Source organism: Cornus florida, unplaced genomic scaffold (genome assembly GCF_030987335.1).
Source record: "Cornus florida cultivar Cherokee Brave unplaced genomic scaffold, ASM3098733v1 CherokeeBrave_3.0.0_Hap2_Chr10, whole genome shotgun sequence".
Classification (NCBI taxonomy): Eukaryota; Viridiplantae; Streptophyta; class Magnoliopsida; order Cornales; family Cornaceae; genus Cornus; species Cornus florida.
Genome location: NW_026775580.1, coordinates 80,810,264 through 80,832,276, shown reverse-complemented (window position 1 = coordinate 80,832,276; position 22,013 = coordinate 80,810,264). Strand labels below are relative to the sequence as shown.

Sequence of the window (22,013 nt, the reverse complement as noted above, 5' to 3'; positions counted from 1 at the left end):
TGGGTGGCGACAAAATTAACTACATTGTTCTTGCAAACAACCTAAAACAAAATATAAAAAATTTATAAAAAAAGTCATAATTTTTCACTTTTAAAGATCAATAAGTTTTATTAATTTTTCAAATGTTTTCATGGCTTCAATTCTGAATATCTTAAATTGTCAATTTTGTCCTTTGTAATTTCTGATAATAACTTTTTTACTTTTATTTTCTTTTAGTTCATTAATAGTTTCAATACTTAAATGTATCTTTTATATATTTGCAAGCTTTAACTAATTAAGGAATATTACATTTTAAAATTAAAATTAAAATTTATTAATTGTAAATTCAATTAAAAGATCTTAATTGTGTATAATCCACATTGAAATTGACACAAAATTATTTTTAAAAATAGTAAAATTTCTGTAATTTTGAAAATTAGATTATTTATGTAGCAATTAAAGTCTATAAAATAACAAAAATTCCATTTTCTATTATTTTTTTAAAACAAATTTAAATTTAGAAGAAATTTTTTTTGGATTGCATATAGAAATTGTATTTGCAGAATTTTATTAAAATTAATTTAGTATGGATATAACTATAGAAATTGAATTCTTTTGAGAAAGCAAGACTTTAATATGTTACTTTAAAAAGTATAACATGTTGGTAGCTAAAGAGATGATGACTTTTCTCCAAAAAAAAAAAAAAAAGAAAAAAAAAAGAGGGGGGGGGGGGGGGGGGGTGGGGGTGTTGGGGTTTGGAGATGGGTTTATTACCTTGTTAGCGACAAAATTTACTCTATCATCGTAGTTGCAATCGACCTCCACAAACTTGTGGTGCAGATAAAAAGTGGTACCCAAGCTGTACTGACCAGTTTGAAACACTAAGGCATCTTTTGTGTTATAATTACATTGTATATGCATTTCTCTCCATCCAAATATGATATAAACAAAAGACAAAGTAACCTATAAGCAAAAAGTTGATTTGACGATAATGACACAAAAACTTATATATCTTTTATGATGATCCGAAATAATATAATAAGATAAAGTAACCTATAAACAAAAAGTTGATTTGACAATAATGACACAAAAACTAATATATCCTTTCATGATTATTCCAGAATCATATAATAGGATAAAGTAACCTATAAACAAAAAATTGATTTGACAATAATGACACAAAAACTTATATATCCCTCTTCATGATTATTCCGGAATCGTATAATATCTTTTTGTTTATTTGTGTGAGAGGAACTTTACTTGATTTTCTTTAACTAAAAAAAAAAAAAAGAAACTTTACTTGATTTTGACCTCCAATTTGACCAAGAAAATGAAAGATTACTTTTGCAAACATGGTGCTCCCCGCAAAATTGCCAATAATAATAACACAATGCATCTTATGATAAAGTCAATCTTTTGAACCTAATAGCATTAGTCACGGTTCGTTTAATCCGTATAGATATTGTTTACTTTACACACTTTATTTTTAGTAATTACAATTTACTCAAAATATATATACATAGTTAAAGAGTGCTTACACGTATAAATGACAAAAACTTTTTCCCTTAGATTTCCAAAAAAAAAAAAAAGTATAATTTTCTTATTAAAAGTATAATTTTCTTATTCTTATTAAAGTTTTTGTCATTTATATATATATTCTTAAAACTGAACCAGCTACTATTCTCAAACCATATAAATGGAGACAAAATTCCAAAAGTGACAAATGGGGGCGGGGACAAAAAGAAAGAAAAACCAAAAGTGGGAGGAGAAGGTGCAGAGTTAGACAAAGAAAAAACTTCCAAATATGATATTAAGGGCTAGCCAGTTTGTATAAGAGAACTTTTCTTGGTTTTGATCTCCAATTTTGAAAATGCCCAAATAAGAAAATCATGCCACCTAGGATTGTTTATTTATGTATTATTTTTTTTTATCGGAGTTAGGGGTTGATAAAAAAATTTCTTTAGAGATATGAAAATGCCGGTTATGATTTTCAACTCTAAGGATAGCCAAGAATGCAAATATTAGGTTTGTTTTGGATTGTCTAACCACAAAATTAATGAAAGAATATATTTTGTCATGAAATTGGTGAACTGACTAAAGTTTTCAATGTACAGGCTGAAAAGAGGGAGAAATTCAACCAAACAAAAATAGGGATAAATTAATGTCATCTATTTTTTTCTTTATGCTCTGGGATAGAAAATTAGATGGAATGGGGGGGGATGTTTTGTTTGATTGAATAGAGTGGATAGTAAAAATGATGGATGATGCAACACTTTTCTTTATTTGGTTGGAATAAAGGGAAAAAGAATTTTTTTAGTCTTATTACTAATTTATCTTTATTATATACAATTATATAAAAAAATGTATTTATTTCAATTTTTTGACCAGGTTAAAAAAGAAAATTATAAATTTGTTGGTAGTTATCATTTTGCTTTCTTATCTCTTCTTCCAAATTTGGACGAATAGAAAAATAAAAAATACAAAACAAGGAGGGATCCAACTTCCTCCATCTCTTCACTAAAAATAAAAATAAAAATAAAAATCTTCTATGGGATCCAACTTCCTCCATCTCTTCACTAAAAATAAAAATAAAAATAAAAATCTTCTATCTCATCTCTCATTCATCCCTTCTCAATTTTTACGCCCAACCAAACAAACCACTAAAGATGTCCCATCTATCTTTCATTTATTCTTCAACTCAAGCTAATTTAATTAAGTATTTTTTAATTACGTTGAGATAGGAGAGGTTATACGACCCAATAGTAATAGGTTGATTAGCATCTAGGTTTTTCCATGGTGCATCATTTTGGTAAAGGAAATCTATGATAAACGTGGGCTCGCCACCCATGACAATGAGATCAATTTATTTTACTTTGTTTAGTCTTTAAGAGTGCCTTGCATCGTTTAAATGTAAAGAATGTTATTTAGACCTAAAATTTTAATTAAAAAATCTAATTAGGGATAAAAAAATTTTTAAAAAAAATTCACAAATTGTTGTGTGGGTCAAAAAAATATTTACCCAATCATGCATACATATATTAAAAAGTAGTGGTGTTTTTCGCACAAACGATAACGAGGGTGGGCTCGCACCCTTTTCAACGACAGCAATTCATATTACTTTGTATCATTTTAAAGGAATTGTTTGCTAATTGCTTTGTGGGGTCCACAATTTGTTTACCAATCATCCAATTGAAATTGAAATAGTAGTGTTCTCGGCAAATGTCAATAATAATATTTAGGGTAAAGTACAGTCACACCAGCTGAGGTTTGGCAAAAGAATACTAAAAGGAAACTTACCTGTTTTTTTGGACAAAGACACTCCTTGATGGTTCAAAAAAGGACAAAAATACCCCTTTACATGAAAAATTGACCAAATTACCCTTTGACCATTTAGGAGACTTTTTTAACATTACAATTTAATAAATTGGACCAATCTACCCTCATGAACAATTTATGCATAAAAAAAAAAATTAAAAAAAAAAAAGTTTATACTGTTCACTTTTTTTTTTTTTTTTATTTACTTTATAAATATCCCAACTTCTTAAAAATGTAGACATCTAAAATAATTTTTTGATCCAATACATATATTTCAAATAAATTATATTTTGTTATTACTTCTTTTCTTTTTCTTTTTCTTTTTTATTTTTAAATTAAGATGCTTAATTCTTTTATCTAAAAAAATTAAACCAATTTCTTTTCCTTAAAAATAAAAAATACGGTACCAGTATAACTTTATGCATCTTAAATTATATATCAAATATTATGCATTTCCCAACATAAAAGAAAATACTACATCTCTTCTTATCTCAAATGCATTCTCATGTTTTTTAAAATTATAAATTTTTCCTCATGCTTATGATTTTGATGCTTTGATCCACATACAAAAAGTTACAAAGAATTAAGTTTCACATATCAATTTTTTTTCTATCCCAATGAGAAAGGGGGGAAAAAAAACACACAAGTTATAGTTTTCAACATATTTGTCAACCCCTTTTCTGCGTACATGTTAATATATTGTTCAATGAAGGGATAAAGGAATATACAAAATCCAATGAGTTTGGGGGTGGTTTTGAGGTTTTGAATTAGTATGAAGTTAGTGGTGGTGTGTGCATTTGTTCAGCTTCAAGGAGGTACCAAGCAACGGAAAACAAGTTTTTAACTTCTTCTTTTTTATGCATAAATTGTTCATGAGGGTAGATTGGTCCAATTTATTATATTGTAAAGTTAAAAAGTCTCCTAAAAGGTTAAAGGGTAATTTGGTCAATTTCTCATGTAAAGGGGTGTCTTTATCCATTTTTGAACCTTCCAGGGGTGTCTTTGTCCAAAAAATAGGTAAGTTTCTTCCGAGTATCCTTTTGCCAAACCTCAGGGGGTGCGGCTGTACTTTGCCCTAATATTTAATACAATCCAACCCGCAATTTAACAAAATAAATACTAATAATACTACTGTAAACAAATTAAGTGATGAGAATGGAAGCATGACCTCTCTCTGATCATCTTTACTATTTATTTAAATTTTATTCATACTTTACCCGGGTATATATGCTCAAGAATAAATGCATTTTTTATTATGGTGCTATTTTGAATTTTTTTTAATGATAAAATATATATATTTATATATATATATATATATATATATATATATATATATATATATAAGTAAGAAAGTACAGGCCCATGAAAGTGGGAAAGTATTACATGCGGAAGCCGAAACAAATGCGAACAAACAAACAGGCCAACTCCATGCCCAAGATCAGCTCAGTGCATTGCTGAGAAAATTGTAACGGCTACCCAAATCGTTTTACTAACCCACCAATGGTCCAGCTAAAATCTCTATCATTAAAATTAAGTATTCTTTTTGTAATGTTTCCCATTTTCGCCATTTTTCATTTTCTAAAATTTTTGAATTTTTTGAGGGCATTTTTGTCTTTTCTTGTTTTGCGGATAATCCTAAGAAAGCAACGTACTCCCAAAAGGTTAAGTGTTACGAGTATTAGATACGGATGAAAATTAATTCGGTATAAATTGGTAGGTATGCAGCACTATTAAATCGTTACAGTTATATCAGAGTCAAATTTAACTCTTGATTCGGTGTTGATTCGGTGTCACGCTAAGCGTTCGAGCCGAAAGGCATCCGGGTGAGCCACCCTGTTAGGCAGTGGCCCGACCGCAACGAAGGCATTACGAATTCGGATAGCGAAAAATGTTACAAAGGTCATTTGTCTTTAAGAGAAATGAACAAGCACCAACTCATTATAATAGGAGTACACTTTATGGATATGGATACTGTTGAGGGTGAAATCCACGCAGTCCGATACGACACCATTTTCCTGCAAAGAAGAGAGTAGAAGATCAATGAATCTTGACGGCACCGGTGTAGTGCCTGCCAAGAGCTCTTCGACTATCAAGTTAGTCACCAGAGGTCTAAAAGAAAGGCAAGGATTTAATAATAGTTTTTTCGTCGTACCTTATTCCCGAGTCGTCTTCCTATTTATCGTCACTTCCCTTATTCTTGATAAGAGAATATCATAATCCTTATCCCATAGAACTTATCCGATAGAAATCTTATCCTTGATAAGATTTGTCATTATCTCATGGAACTTATCCAATAGAAATCGTTATCCTTGATAACGAAATATTATCTTTCGAAAGTAGAAGAGATCTGGCGGCTGGTCAACACTTAATTGTCTCTATCATTAGGTCAAGTTAGGTTAGGTTTATTTTTCCCTATCAGTTGCCCCCATTCCCAAGCTTGCTCATCTAGCTTTAGAAATGTAAAAGTTCACATGAACAGTACTTCTTCTTCTTCTTTCTTTCTTTCTTCTTTTTTTTTTTTTTTTTCAAACCCTTGGGAACTCTTCCCTTGGTAATGTTTCATCAGGTACTCTTCCCTTGGGTATCTTCCCTTGGGTACACTTCCCTGAGGTAATGTTACTGTGGGTAATGTTCCCTTGGGTAATGTTCCCTTGGATAATGTTACCGTATGTAATCTTCTCTTTAGTATAGGATATTTATTTACTATCCCTTATAGTATAAGGATATTGATTATGGGATTCATTCAACCCGGGTCCTTTTAGTACAGGACATTTATTTACTATCCCTTATAGTACAAAGATATTGATTACGGGATTCATTCAGCCCGAATCCTTTTAGTACAAGACATTTATTTACTATCCTTTATAGTACGGGAATATTGATTACGGGATTCATTCAGCCCGGATCATTTTAGTACAGGATATTTATTTACTATCCCTTATAGTACGGGGATATTGATTACGGAATTCATTTAGCCTGGATCCTTTTAGTACAGGACATTTATTTACTATCCCTTATAGTATGGGGATATTAATTACGGGATTCATTCAGCCCGAGTCCTTTTAATACAGGACATTTATTTATTATCCCTTATAGTACGAGGATATTGATTACGGGATTCATTCAGCCCGGGTTCTTATAATACAAGACACTCATTATCATCCCATGTAATACGGGGATATTACAAGTATAAAGATAATTGACCAAGAGTTAATGTAACTAAAAGGAATTTTATGAAAGACCATCATTGCCTCAAGGCTTATTGAAAACAAAATAACACGTGAGGGAGCTACCCTCCATTTAAAATGATTAACTGAGATGCCGTCAGTCTTTATTTTGAATGACTTGAGAAAGTTAATTCCAGCTGTGTGACAATTGTTAGTCAGTATACTCATCTGAGTCATCCTCATTGTTTTGGCTGAAGAATGATCTCTTATAGCGGGTAACATTTCCATCCTAGTGAGAGGGGTCAACCTTTTCTTATCCTCTTCTTCCTTTCCTATCCGTGTATTCATGGCGTCTTTAGCGTTCATATGTTTCTGCGCTCTGATCAATAACTCTGCCATGCTGGTGGGAGGTTCTTTAGATAAGGCGAACAAGAATATGGAGGATTGGAGTCCTTCTATGAAAGCGGTCAAAGCCACCTTGTCGTCCACCTCTTCTACCTGCAACATCTCTGTGTTGAATCGGGTGATGTATTCTCGGATCAACTCTCCCTTCTATTGCTTCACAGTAAGTAGGTAGGTGGTCGGCCTCCTATGCCTCTGACCTGCAATGAAGTGGCTTACAAACTGCTTACTCAGTTCTTCGAAGGTGTTGATGGTTCCTGACTTCGGCTTATTGAACCAAACTTTTGCCGATCCCTTAAGTGTAGTGGGAAAAGCTCGGCACATGATTTCATCTGGCACGGCGTGTAAATGCATAAGAGCTTGAAAAGTCTCCAGGTGATTGAGGGGATCTTTGGTCCCATCGAAACTTTCGAATGAGGGCATCATGAACTTGCTAGGCAAGGGGCATTTCATAACGGCGGGGCTAAACGGCAAGTTGGTCCTTTGGACCAGGTCATCTATGATGGCAGGACCTTTCCCTTTTCATAGCTTACATTACATCTTCTATTTTCGCCTTAAGATCCTCGATCTGCAGGTCGAAATAGGTAACTTTCACTGTCTTTTCCTTAACACATAATGTTGTGCTTGTCTGAGACTGGGGATTCCGCGGAGGCGGAGTAAAAGGTTCTCTATGTCAGTTTTCGACTTAGCTTTGTTCTGCCTCGAACTCGTGAGGAGGATCGTTTTCTCGGTCCTCCTCGTTTTCTCCCCCATTATTCAAATTGGGAAGATATGGGTCAAACAATTCTTGTTGAGGTGGTGGTCCCGCTGGGATAAGATGTTGCAGGATCTCTGCATTTTGTCGGATCAACTGGTCTATACCCTGATTCAGAGTTTGGACCTGTAATTCGAACGCTGCAAGCCGTTCCTGGTCATTTGGGACGTCTGGGTGTTCACCCGACCCTTTTCTTTGACTGGATCCCTGCAACGATGTTTCATTTCCAGTTACCATATCGGATCGCAAGTGCATGTACCCAACCGAGTAATTTATTGATTTAAGGGAATCGTCGATTCCCACAAACGGGGCCAACTGTTGAGGGTGAAATCCACGCAGTCCGATACGACATCGTTTTCCTACAAAGAAGAGAGTAGAAGATCGATGAATCTTGACGGCACCAGTGTGGTGCCTGCCAAGAGCTCTCTGACGATCAAGTTAGTCACCGGAGGTCTAAAAGAAAGGCAGGAATTTAATAATAGTTTTTTCGTCGTCCCTTATTCCCGAGTCGTCTTTCTATTTATCGTCACTTCCCTTATTCTTGATAAGGGAATATCATAATCCTTATCCCATGGAACTTATCCCATGGAAATATTATCCTTGATAAGATTTGTCATTATCACATGGAACTTATCCAATGGAAATCGTTATCCTTGATAACGAAATATTATCTTTCAAAAGTAGAAAAGATCTGGCGGCTGGTCAACACTTAGTTGCCTCTATCGTTAGGTCAATATAGGTTGAGTTTATTTTCCCCTATCAGGTTAGGTTTATTTTTTTCTTTTTTTTTTGCCCCTGGCACAGTTCCCGCGGGTATTGTTCATTGAACAGTAGAATTTTTTTTTCTTTTTTTTTATTTTTATTTTTTACCCTTGGGTACTCTTCCCTTGGGTGATATTCCCATGAGTAATCTTCCCTTGGATACTCTGCCCCTGGGTAATGTTCCCGTGGATACTCTGCCCCTGGGTAATGTTGGTACTCTGCCATTGGGTAATATTCCCTTGGGTAATGTTCCCTTGGGTACTCTTCCCTTGGGTATTCTTCCCTCGGGTATTTTTCCCTCGGGTAATCTTCTTGTGGGTACTCTGCCCTTGGGTAATGTTCCCTTGGGTACTCTTCCCAATGGTGAAATTAACACAGATACCAAATTAAGGTTCTATTTTGGAAGGCCGTGGATTTAAACCCATGGTCAATGACTTTTAGTGAAGTAAAACTGGATTTTTCTTTTAAAAATCCGATATACTAATTGTAAACTTCATGGGTTTCCGTCAGCCCATCCCTTTGGAAAGGGAATAAATTTTACGAGCTTTACTTAGCTCGTCACTCCTATAACAAGGGAACGAGCTTCACTCAGCTCGTCCCTTTAGTAAGAGAATTAAATTTTACGAGCTTCCCTCAGCTCGTCCCTTTAGTAAGGGAATTAGGTTTTACGAGCTTCACTCTGCTCGTCCCTTTAGTAAGTGAATTAGGTTTTACGAGTTTCACTCAGCTCCTCTCTTTAGTAAGGGAATTAGGTTTTACGAGCTTCACTCAACTCGTCCTTTTAGTAAGGGAATTAGATTTTTGTCAAGCGTCAGGAATGCCAAGTCCTACTGAGCTAAGCATATTTGATGATTACTTTCTTACCCCTTTTAATAAGGGAAGTAGATTTACTCGAACGTTGTGAGCTTACCGTTTAATAAGGGAGCAGTGAACCCTCCGTCTCTTTACCGAGGGAAAAAGATGAAATTGACCATTCGTTCCTTTATGGGAGAAAAATGTGTAGTCTGAAGGAGGGTGACCCATTTAATACGAGAGGTAGTCGTCTCGTCTCTCTAGTAAATGAAGGAAGTTTTAATTATCTCACCCTTCTGTGTAGAAGAAGTAATCGGTTTCTTGTCCCTTTAATGAGGAAAGAATGTGTTGTTAACCCTTGGTTCCTTTAATGAGAAAAATAGATTACTATGAGCTTAATATTACCACATAGGTAGGTAACTAAAAACGTAATATTTTATTGCGTAAAAATTAAGGGTCATCCATCTCAATGGTGATGGTGACCTTATTGGAAAATAAAATAACACGTGAAATAATGAGCTGAGATGCCCCCAGTCTTTATTTTAAATAAATGATAAGGCTAATTCCAGCTATAAGACAATTGTTAGTCGCTGTACTTATCTAAGTCCTCCTCACTATATGTCCTATCGCTTTAGCTGAAGAATGATCTCTTATAGCTGCATCTTTTTCATCCCTGGTGAGAGGGGCTGACCTCTTCTTGTCCTCTCTTTCCTTTCCCTTCCGTGCATTCATGGCGTCTTTAGCGTTCATGTGTTTCTGTGCTCTGATCAACAACTCTACCATGCTGGTGGGAGGTTTTTTGGATAAGGCAAACAAAAATCTGGAGGTTTGGAGTCCTCCTATGAAAGCAATCAAAGCCACCTTGTCATTCACCTCTTCTGCCTACAACATCTCTGTGTTGAATCGGGTGATGTATTCCTGGATCGACTCACCCTTCTGTTGCTCCACTGTAAGCAGGTAGGTGGCCGGTCTCTTATGTCTCTGACCTGCAATGAAGTGGCTCACAAATTACTTACTCAGTTCTTCGAAGGTGTTGATGGTTCCTGGCTTCAGCTTGTTGAACCAAACTATTGCCGATCCCTTAAGTTTAGTGGGAAAAGATCGGCACATGATTGCATTTGGCACAGCGTGCAAATACATAAGAGCCTGAAAAGTCTCCAGGTGATCAAGGAGATCTTTGGTCTCATCGAAGCTTTCAAACGGGGGCATCCTGAACTTGCTAGGCTGGGGGCATTTCATAACGGCGGAGCTGAATGGCAGGTTGGTCCTCTGCACCAGGTCATCTATGGCGGCAGGACCTTTCTCTTTCATGACCTGCATTACATCTTCCATTTTCGCCTTGAGATCCTCGATCTGTAGGTCGAAATAGGTAATTTTCTCTGTCTTTTCCTTAATGCAGAAGGTTGTGCCTGTTTAAGACTGGGGATTCCGCAGAGGTAGGGAAGGAGGTTCTCTATGTCGGTCTCTGACTTGGCGTTGTTGGGCCTCGAACTTGTGAGAAGGATTGTTTTCTCGGTCCTCCTCGTGTTGTCCCCCATCATTCAGATTGGAAGGACATGGGTCGGACAATTCTTGTTGAGGTGGTGGTCCCGCTGGGATAAGATGACATAGGATCTTTGCATTTTGTTGGATCAACTAGTCCATACTCTGATGCAGAGTTTGGACCTGTAGTTCTAACGCTGCAAGTCGTTCCTGGTTATTCGAGACGTTTAGGTGCTCACCCGACCCTTCTCTTTGACTGGATCCCTGCAACGATGTTTTTGTTCCAGTTACAATACCGGACCACAAGTACATATACCTAACCGAGTAATTGATTTAAGGGAATCTTCGTTCCCACAGACGGCGCCAACTATTGAGGGTGAAATCCACGCGATCCGATATGACACCGTTTTCCTGCAAAGAAAAGAGTAGAAGATCGATGAATCTTGACGGCACCGGTGTGGTGCCTGCCAAGAGCTCTCCGACGATCAAGTTAGTCACCGGAGGTCTAAAAGAAAGGTAAGATTTTAATAATAGTTTTTTCGTCGTACCTTGTTCCCGAGTCGTCTTCCTATTTATCGTCACTTCCCTTATTCTTGATAAGGGAATATCATAATCCTTATCCCATGGAAATCTTATCCTTGATAAGATTTGTCATTATCCCATGGAACTTATCCAATGGAAATCGTTATCATTGATAACGAAATATTATTTTTTGAAAGTAGAAGAGATCTGGCGGCTGGTCAACACTTAGTTGCTTCTATCGTTAGGTCAAGATAGGTTAGGTTTATTTTTCCCTATCATACAATATACCTAATCTTTCGTAAAGATGCATTTCATTAGCACCCTTACCATAATTTTTCAGTATTTTCTTTATTTTTTGTATTTTTTTATTTATTTTTTTGCATGGGTTAGCGTGGCACGTGGGTTCTGAGGATTATTTATGACATTTATTTAAGTTTAGAACTCTTTGAAATGCATTACGAATCATCTCGCCATTTTTCGGTTTTCAGGCCCGAATCAAAACTAGAAAAATATAAAAATATTGAATTTCAAATATTAATTAATATTAGGAAAAAAGTTTTTTCTTTTTTTTCTGTAGAATTTTATGAAGCACTTATTGATTATTAATTTGAATCCAAATACTAATTTATAAAAGAGAATTTTTTTTTTTTTTTTACTATTTTAATTTTCATATTATTTTTTATTTGGGTAAGTAGCTATTTTTATTGTAGAAGAAATTGATAATGTTAGTTTAGCAAACTTTAAAAGAGGAGAAAAATGGTTTTAATGGATTATGAAAAGAGAAGGGTGGGTTTGCAATGTGATAGCAAGATTATTTTTATCTGTCATTATTCCAAGTGTGGATAAAATTTATTATTCCAAGTGTGGTAAGTAGTTATTTTTAATGTATGTTTTAATTTTTTAAAGAAAATTGAAGCAATAAATGGGTGTAAAATGTACAAAGACTTTTTGTTGAAGCGCAAAACAACCATACAAGCCCAAAAAAGACATAAGGAGTGGCCCAACTACATTTACAAAATAACCCAACCCAAGGTTACCCTAGCTTGCACTACAAAAGTACCCAAGCCCAGGCCCAGATATGGTAGATTGAAGGTGGAAGGGCAAGTCTTGGAAGTTTATTAACTTTTTCTTTAATACATATTTCGGTTATTATTTTAATAAACATCTGATATAATTTCAATTTTCAAAAATTTAATTCTGGAGTGACCAAAGATCAAATTTAAACAAAACTAAAAGGGTAAATCAAATTTAAACAAAATCAAAAGTTTACCATGCAATTGTACATACATATCCATTGTCTGCTTAACTGTTTGAGCTTCCTTATTTCAGCTTTCTACATCATCCTACAAGTTTTGGAAATATTTAAAGTGACTCTTCTACACTTCATCTGCATCATTATATATCATCAATGCACAAACATTATGGATGTTTGTTTTCAAGCACAACTTCTAATGTTGCGCTTACTAGTGTGCTACTTAGTTATAATTTTGAATTATGAACAGATAAAGTGTTGAAGTATTTGGATTGGGATACCAAGTTATATACGAAAATACATGGACTTGCAATTTAACAATTAATCAATAGTATATCTAATTCCTCCAATTCTGGTTCCGTCCGATGAGCCTCAAGCAATAACTAAAAATCTCCATGTATTGAAACATACATCAAATTCGCATTGGATGTTCCCAATTCATGATTGGGTCTATTTTCAAGCTTTACAATTGATCGGAACAAACCCAGAAGCAAAGACAATGATCAATCACCAATGGCCCCACTTATTATATGTGTTGAGGGTGAAATCCACGCGGTCCGATACGACACCGCTTTCCTGCAAAGAAGAGAGTAGAAGATCGATGAATTTTAACGGCATCGGTGTGGTGCCTGTCAAGAGCTCTCCGACACCGGAGGTCTAAAAGAAAGGCAGGGATTTAATAATAGTTTTTTCATCGTACCTTATTCCCGAGTCATCTTCCTATTTATCGTCACTTCCCTTATTCTTGATAAGGGAATATCATAATCCTTATCTCATAGAAATCTTATCCTTAATAAGATTTGTCATTATCCCATGGAACTTATCCAATGAAAATCGTTATCCTTGATAACGAAATATTATCTTTCGAAAGTAAAAGAGATCTGGCAGCTGGTCAACACTTAGTTGTCTATATCGTTAGATCAAGATAGGTTAGGTTTATTTTTCCTTATCAGTTGCCCCCAATTCCCAAGCTTGCTTGTTTAGCTTTGGAAATGTAAATTTTTTTTTTTTCTTTTGGCCCCGGCACTGTTCCGTGGGTACTGTTCATTGAACAGTACATTTTTTTTTTTTTTTTGCCACCGGCACTGTTCCCTCGGGAAGAGTGCCCGCGGGTATTGTTCATTGAACAGTAGAATTTTTTTTTTTTTTTTTTTTTTTTTTTTTTAACCCTTGGGTGATGTTCCCATGGGTAACCTTCCCTTGGGTACTCTGCCCCTGGGTAATGTTCCCGTGGATACTCTGCCCCTGGGTAATGTTGGTACTCTGCCATTGGGTAATGTTCTCTTGGGTACTCTTCCCTTGGGTAATCTTCCCGTGGGTACTCTGCCCTTGGGTAATGTTCCCTTGGGTACTCTTCCCAATGGTGAAATTAACACAGATACCAAATCAAGGTTCTGTTTTGGAAGGGTGTGGATTCAAACCCATGGTTAATGACTCTTAGTGATGTAAAACTGGATTTTTCTTATGAAAATCCAAAATACTAATTGTAAACTTCATGGGTTTCTGTCAGCCTATCCCTTTGGCAAGGGAATAAATTTTACAAACTTTACTTAGCTCGTCACTCCTATAATAAGGGAATGAGCTTCAATCAGCTCGTCCCTTTAGTAAGAGAATTAAATTTTACGAGCTTTCCTCAGTTCGTCCCTTTAGTAAGGGAATTAGGTTTTACGAGCTTCACTCAGCTCATCCCTTTAGTAAGGGAATTAGATTTTTGTCAAGTGTCGGGAATGCCAAGTCCTACTGAGTTAAGCATACTTGATGATTACTTTCTTGCCCCTTTTAATAAAGGAAGTAGATTTGCTCGAGCGTTGTGAGCTCACCCTTTAATAAGGGAGTAGTGAACCCTCCGTCTCTTTATTAAGGGAAAAAGATGAAGTTGACCATTTATTCCTTTATGGGGGAAAAAGGTGTAGTCTGAAGGAGGGTGACCCATTTAATACGAAAGGTAGTTGTCTTGTCTTTCTAGTAAATGAAGGAAGCTTTAATTATCTTACCCTTCTGTGTAGAAGAAGTAATCGGTTTCTTATCACTTTAATGAGGGAAGAATGTGTTGTTGGCCCTTGGTTCCTTTAATGAGAAAAATAGATTACTATGAGCTTAATATTACCACATAGGTAGGTAACTAAAAACGTAATATTTTACGAAGTAAAAATTGAGGGTCATCCATCTCAATGGTGATGGTGACCTTATTGGAAAATAAAATAACACGTGAAATGATGAACTGAGATGCCCCCAGTCTTTATTTTGAATAACTTGATAAGGCTAATTCCAGCTGTGAGACAATTTTTAGTCGGTATATTTATCTGAGTCCTCCTCACTATATGTCCTATCGCTTTGGCTGAAGACTGATCTCTTATAGCTAGTATCTTTTTCATCCCTGATGAGAGGGGCTGACCTCTTTTTGTCCTCTCCTTCCTTTCCCTTCCGTGCATTCATGGCATTTTCAGTGTTCATGTGTTTCTGCGCTCTAATCAACAACTCTGCCATACTGGTGGGAGGTTCTTTGGATAAGGTGAACAAAAATCTGGAGGTTTGGAGTCCTCCTATGAAAGCGGTCAAAGCTACCTTGTCGTCCACCTCTTCTGCCTGCAACATCTCTGTGTTGAATCGGGTGATGTATTCCCGGATCGACTCGCCCTTCTATTGCTCCACGGTAAGCAGGTAGGTGGCCGGCCTCCTATGCCTCTGACCTGCAATAAAGTGGCTCACAAATTTTTTACTCAGTTCTTTGAAGGTGTTGATGGTTCTTGGCTTCAGCTTGTTAACCCAAACTTTTGCCAATCCCTTAAGTGTAGTGGGAAAAGATCGGCATATGATTGCATCTAACACGGCGTGTAAATACATAAGAGCTTGAAAAGTCTTCAGGTGATCGAGGAGATCTTTGGTCCCATCGAAACTTTCAAACGAGGCATCCTGAACTTACTGGGCAGGGAGCATTTCATAATGGCGGGGCTGAATAGCAGGTTGGTCCTCTGTACCAGGTCATTTATGGCGGCAGGACATTTCCCTTTTATAGCCTGCATTATATCTTCCATTTTCGCCTTGAGATCCTCGATCTGTTGGTCGAAATAGGTAACTTTCTCTATCTTTTCCTTAATGCAAAAAGTTGTGCCAATTTAAGACTGGGGATTCTGCAGAGGCAGGGAATGAGGTTCTCTGTGTCGGTCTCTGACTTGGCTTTGTTCTGCTTCGAACTTGTGAGAAGGATTGTTTTCTCGGTCCTCATCGTGTTGTCCCCCATCATTCAGATTGCGAGGACATGGGTCGAACAATTCTTGTTGAGGAGGTGGTCCCGCTGGGATAAGATGTCGCAGGATCTCTGCATTTTGTTGGATCAACTGGTCCATACTCTGATGCAGAGTTTAGACCTGTAGTTCTAACGCTGCAAGCCGTTCCTGGTCATTCGGGACGTCTAGGTGCTCACCCGACCCTTCTCTTTGACTAGATCCCTGCAACGATGTTTCTGTTCCAGTTACCATACCGGACCGCAAGTGCATATACCTAATCGAGTAATTGATTTAAAGGAATCGTCGTTCCCACAGACGGCGCCAACTGTTGAAGGTGAAATCCACGCGGTCCGATACAACACCGTTTTCCTACAAAAAAGAGAGTAAAAGATCGATGAATCTTGACGGCACCGGTGTGGTGCCTGCCAAGAGCTCTCCGACGATCAAGTTAGTCACCGGAGGTCTAAAAGAAAGGTAGGGATTTAATAATAGTTTTTTCGTCGTACCTTGTTCCCGAGTCGTCTTCCTATTTATCGTCACTTCCCTTATTCTTGATAAGGGAATATCATAATCCTTATCCCATAGAACTTATCCCATGAAAATCTTATCCTTGATAAGATTTGTCATTATCCCATGGAACTTATCCAATAGAAACCGTTATCCTTGATAACGAAATATTATCTTTCGAAAGTAGAAGAGATCTGGCGGCTAGTCAACACTTAGTTGCCTCTATCGTTAGGTCAAGATAGTTTAGGTTTATTTTTCCCTATCAATATGCATATATATAAATGAACAATATATATATAATGGAATTACAGACTTTTACCTTTCAAAAAAAAAAAACCTTAATTGTTTACTCACGTACTGACACAGACTGAAGTTTATGAATGTGTATATTTACCCTAAGTTCTCTCTGACTGCGAAGTTGTAATTTTTTTATTTAGGATTTCGTTTGTTTTTTTGAAAAATATATAAAAGTCTAGATCAAGATTGAAATTAAGTTTATGGAGTGTATAACTTGCGAAAAGTTAATTAATTAATTAATTTATTTTTTAGATATTTTGTAAAAGTCTACGCCAAGGTTGAAGTTAAGTTTATGGCTTGTAAAATAACTTGCCAAAAGTGTGTTTGTTGTTTTTGTTAGGTTCTAATTGTAAATTTTTGACAACCAAACACCAAATAATAAAAATATTTTTTACATCCAAACAAACATAACTTGAGTAATGATACTCTGACCGATCAAATAGACCTACTCCTAGTCCGAATCCAATGTGTAATTGCCACATAATTACCTAAATAGTTAATACGCTAAAGATACTAAAAATAAATAAAAATGGAAAGAAGCTGAAGAGGTTTTGACGATCCCTCTTTGATTTCTCCGCAGTGGTATCTTCCACTATGTATAATGGAAATAGAATTAATGAATGATTCGAGGATGCCAACAATTATATCCTCTGTTAAATGTGAGTTGTGTTCATCCAAGTAATTCAATTTAACATTACTTTTTGCTTATATATGATCTGCTAAAAGAGTAGCCCATATATGATCCATTACGTGAACTTTTGAAGTTTATTAAAAATATATAAATTTCTGATCAAATCACCAAAACTTTCTGATCAAATCACCAAAACTGATACAATATACGGAAGCCAAAATATATATTGAAAAAAAAAAACATGAATACATTCTTTCAATCTTATTTCATACTTTCAATCTTATTAGGATTTATTTTTTTCTCTTCAAGTAAACATATACGTTTATATGTATTTTCTCCTTTGATTTTATGAACCAATAAAGACTTCTCAATCCTTTGTTTTTCCTTCAATTTTTTTCCTTCAATTTTGCAAAGTGGAAAAGAGAACCTCGAGTCAAAGAGAGAAAGAATGAAAACGAAAATATTACTGTGGAGAAATCAAAGTGTGATCGTCAAAACCTCTTCAACTTCTTTCTATTTTTATTTTTTTTTATTTATTTTTAGTATCTTTAGCATGCAAAGAAATATTAACAATTTAGGTAATTATGTGACAATTACACGGAGAATTCGGACTAAGAGTAGGCCTATTTGATCGGGCAGAGTATCATTACTCTAACTTTAATGACTATGAATTTTAAATCATATTGTAGCATACAATCATTCAATTCAACACAATTTTTTTAGAGAGTATCACTACTAATTATATTTTTTATGCATTGCTTGATGCAATTTAAGAGTGATACTGAGATTCTCTTTTTACTTTTCTTGTTCATTTTTATACCTTTCCACCATTTGCTTTAGAAGCCAAACCCCAATCTGATTAAACTTTGTTCTGCACCTATAACCCTACTCAAGAAGGCTTAAACTTAGTCACATAATACATTCCTCCTTCAATCGAATCAATCATTCAACACACACCAATTGAACCAAAATCAACCAAAGTCATTAGAGTACAATTTCCACAATTCAAACCCTTAAATTTCAAGCTCTCCACTAAATTTTAGCTGCAAAACCGAACAATAATCAGCCTTGAAAAGCAACACTGTCCTACGTTACCAAATGAAACTTGAAAGAAAACTACTTTGGCGTAGGCCCTGCTGAAGGAAACCTGAAATTCTGAAACCATGATTAATCTGTCCGGTGAAAATGCAATCACACAAATGGTTGTGTTAACCAAATCAAACTGTTTCTCAGAAAAAACAAGCCGAAAAGAATGTCATCATTGATGCAACACAATGCTAAAGAGGTGGGAGAAGGAAGATAAAGCAACAGAGATCACATGTATAACAAACAGCATTTCCCCGGTAAGCTCTTAGAGATGAAAACAGAACCGAGTCCGAGAGCTGTGAGCTTTGAAAGAAAGAACATACATAATCAAAGTAACCTTGACAGAAATATCATCAAACCAAAGCGAGAGACACCGTGAAGACAAAAGCATCAAAAAATTCAAATTGCAAAGAACCCTTCCTGTTAAATTTTCCATGTGCCAAATTATGAAGCACCTTGAAAGTCTTATCCTTAAACTAATAAGATAAGACCTTACCGGATACGTACAACAGCAGCGACGACTCATCTTCGTCATCTTCTCGAACAAGACCAAGTATAGAGTAAGCAGAAGGGTAATGGTGGCTCAAACCTACCCCTGGAATAGCATTTATAATTTCAAGATCAACACGATACTTCACGTACCATTCAGAGTAGTCCCTTTCCATCTCAAAAACATCAAATTGCCTTGTCGGGCTCACACAAATCAATATAAGATGCAAATGGCCATTACACTCACCAAAGTACCTATCCGTCTGCTTCGGACAGACCGGAATACTCGGCAATGTTCCGAGACACTCGTGATCAACATCAAAGCAAAAAGAAGACGACCTACACTAATCCAATGAATCAAGCCATTCCAAAAGACCCCATCAGTGAGCAACATATCATATGAGGTCGCAATGGTATCCCTAAATGACCTCCAAGACCGAGTCTCGGATGAATATACACTAATACTGTAATTATATACAAACGTAGTAATACTACCAACACATATAACCTTATAATGAGCAGATTTCAATGGATCAAAAGCCAAACTAACACAGAAAACAGCAGAAGATTCAACTCCAGTGGGAAGTGGAAGTGTTGAGTATTGCTTGGTGGTGGGATTGTATACATAATAATTAGGAGTTGACTTTCCTACTAATTTTCGGAAAGTAGAACAGAGAAATTTACCATTGCAAGACTGTAAGACTTTGATACCTGAAGGATCGTCAGCGAAATTGTGAGATATGAGGGGGGCTCCTGAGGGATTGTTGTTGCTGAACGAAATGAACTCGAATTCAGACTGGGAGGAGTTTTCCCGGAGAAAGAGACCGCAGGGTCTGATGTTTGGGTGTCGCAGAGTGTGGGGAGAGATAAGCGGGAGTTGGAGATAAGAGAGAACCAGTGTTTGGACACGGATCTAAACAGATCAGAGACCTAAGGGGCATGCAGACGAGGATCTCCGTCAAGAGGTCGTTGTTACTGGAGATTGTGGTGGCAGCTAAGGACGGCGTTTGGTGGCAATCCTCCTCCTGTGAGGAGATTGCGTTGTCGCTGCCTCTGATAGGTAACATTTTTTTGCCAACTCCAGTGAGGAGACTACTATACTAGTAGTAACAGTGTAACACTTGTCAATATAAATGTTGCCCTCCACTATATATATCATGGAGGTGTACCCATCAGAGTTGGTTGCAACTTGCCAACCCTTCTTGGTCGAAAAATAATGACATTCTTTTAAGTTGGTTGCCATTAAAAAATGATTGTTAGTTCAATCATTCCAGCTGCACATCCATTCCTTTCCTTCATCGTTTTTCCAAGGACTTCTTGATTGTAAAGGGCCAGGCCAGATTATTGTTATGATCGTTATTCGATGTTATTGATTAATCATACACCATCATTTGTCTGTCTTAAATAAGAAAGTCAATCGATGATCAAGATAAATCAAGTTTTTTTTTTCTTCATTTTTATGCAGAAGTCTGCATGTTTCTTCTTCTTAAATGTCTTCACACAGACACGGACTAAAGTCTACGAATGAACATATATAATAATTTCACTCAAGTAAGTCGTCGTAGGTCAGGCTTTAAGTCGTCTGTGACTCATAGTTTTTCTATTAAATGACTATGAATAGAATTACTTAAAAGTCTACATAGAGTATGCAATGATTCAATTCATAGAGAAAAAAGTTTTAGAGAATACTACTACTAATTATATCTTTTATGCATTGTGTGATGCAATTTAAACTCCAAGACTGATGCCTAAAAGACCCTAAGAGTGACACTAAGATTCTCATTTACTTTTATGGCTCATTTTTATAACTTTCCACCACTTGCTTTAGAAGCCAAAATCATTCTGATTTAACTTTGTCTTGCTCCTACAACCCTACTCAAGAAGGTTAAGACATTCCTCCTTCAATCATTCAACACACGCCTAAAGAACCAAAATCAACCAAAGCCACTTTAAGAGTAGACTGTCCACACAAAACAAACCCTTAAATTTCAAGCTCTCCACTAAATTTTGGCTGCAAAACCCAACAATAATCAGCCTTGAAAAGCAACACTGTCCTATGTTACGAAGGCTTCAAAAAATGAAAACTGAAGGAAAACTACTTAGTGTAGGTCCTGCAGGAGTAAACTTGAAAGTCTGAAACTATGATTTATCTGTTCGGCTAATATGCAACACTGTCCCATCACCCATGTTACGAAGGCTTCAAGAACTTATAGATATATACACACACAAACAACCTAAAGCCTAACCTACAACTTCAAATTACTTTCTTTTCAAGTGTTTAATAAATTTCATACTTTCAAGCACCAACATTGAATACTACATCCAATTAAGATCTCAATATACCAATTGACATTACATCTAATATCATTGGTAAAACTACCATTCTCAGCACGAAATGATGCCAAAGGCTGCAACAAATCTCTCTTTCAAGTGACTTATTTCTCTTTTTAGGGTATCACAATACTGCATAACTATCCTTAGTTACAAAAATTGCTTTCAGTCATAAGAAAACCATGCCTCAAAGTCTATTTTTCGGTATGGTTTCAACATTGAGTTGGGATTTTTGAATGATAAGTATTTCACAATCCAATCAACATTGAGATCTCTTCCTCATAAATAAACTATAGTTCCCAAATGGGCACGTGATAGAGTGCACGTATGGACCAGAATTAGCTAAACACACTTATTTTACTAAAATTTAAGTGTGTTCAGTTTCATATTTGTATGCATTTTTTCTTTTTTCGATAAGTAAATTTCTTTTTGATAAAGGTTGACCAATTTATTCACCAATAAATGATGTTCTGCCACAAAGACTCACATATTAAATGAAGTGCAGTCAAAAGAAAGGTTAACTCTGAAATCTAGGAATTTGATCTTGCTAGCTTAGTGGTTCATTGTAGTAAATTAGCAATAGTAAGACAAATATAAAAGAAGCCATGAGCTCAAACAGAACTGAGTCTGAGAGATGTGAGCTCTGAAAGAAAGAATGTACATAACCAAAGTACTCTTGATAGAAATATCATCAAACCAAAGCCAGAGACTCCGTGAAGATATAAGCATCAAAAACGTCATATTTCAAAGAACCATTTCTGTGGAGTTCTCCAGGTGCCAGATTATGAAGCACCTTGAAAGTATTATCCTTAAACTTATAAAATAAGACCTTACCGGGTACGTGCAACACCAGCGAGGACTCATCTTCATCATCGTCTCGAACAACACCGAGTATAGAGTAAGAATGATCCATACCATGAAGGTAATGGGGGCTCAGAACCATCTCTGGAAATGCATTTATAATTTTAACAAGATCAACATGATGCTTCACAAACCATTCAGAGTAGTCCCTCTCCAT

At 36.0% G+C, this 22,013-nt stretch overlaps 1 pseudogene; it reads right to left on the bottom strand.

Moving 5' to 3' along the window:
* Nucleotides 1-18,382: 18,382 nt before the first annotated feature.
* Nucleotides 18,383-22,013, bottom strand: LOC132277954 (F-box protein At5g07610-like; annotated as a pseudogene).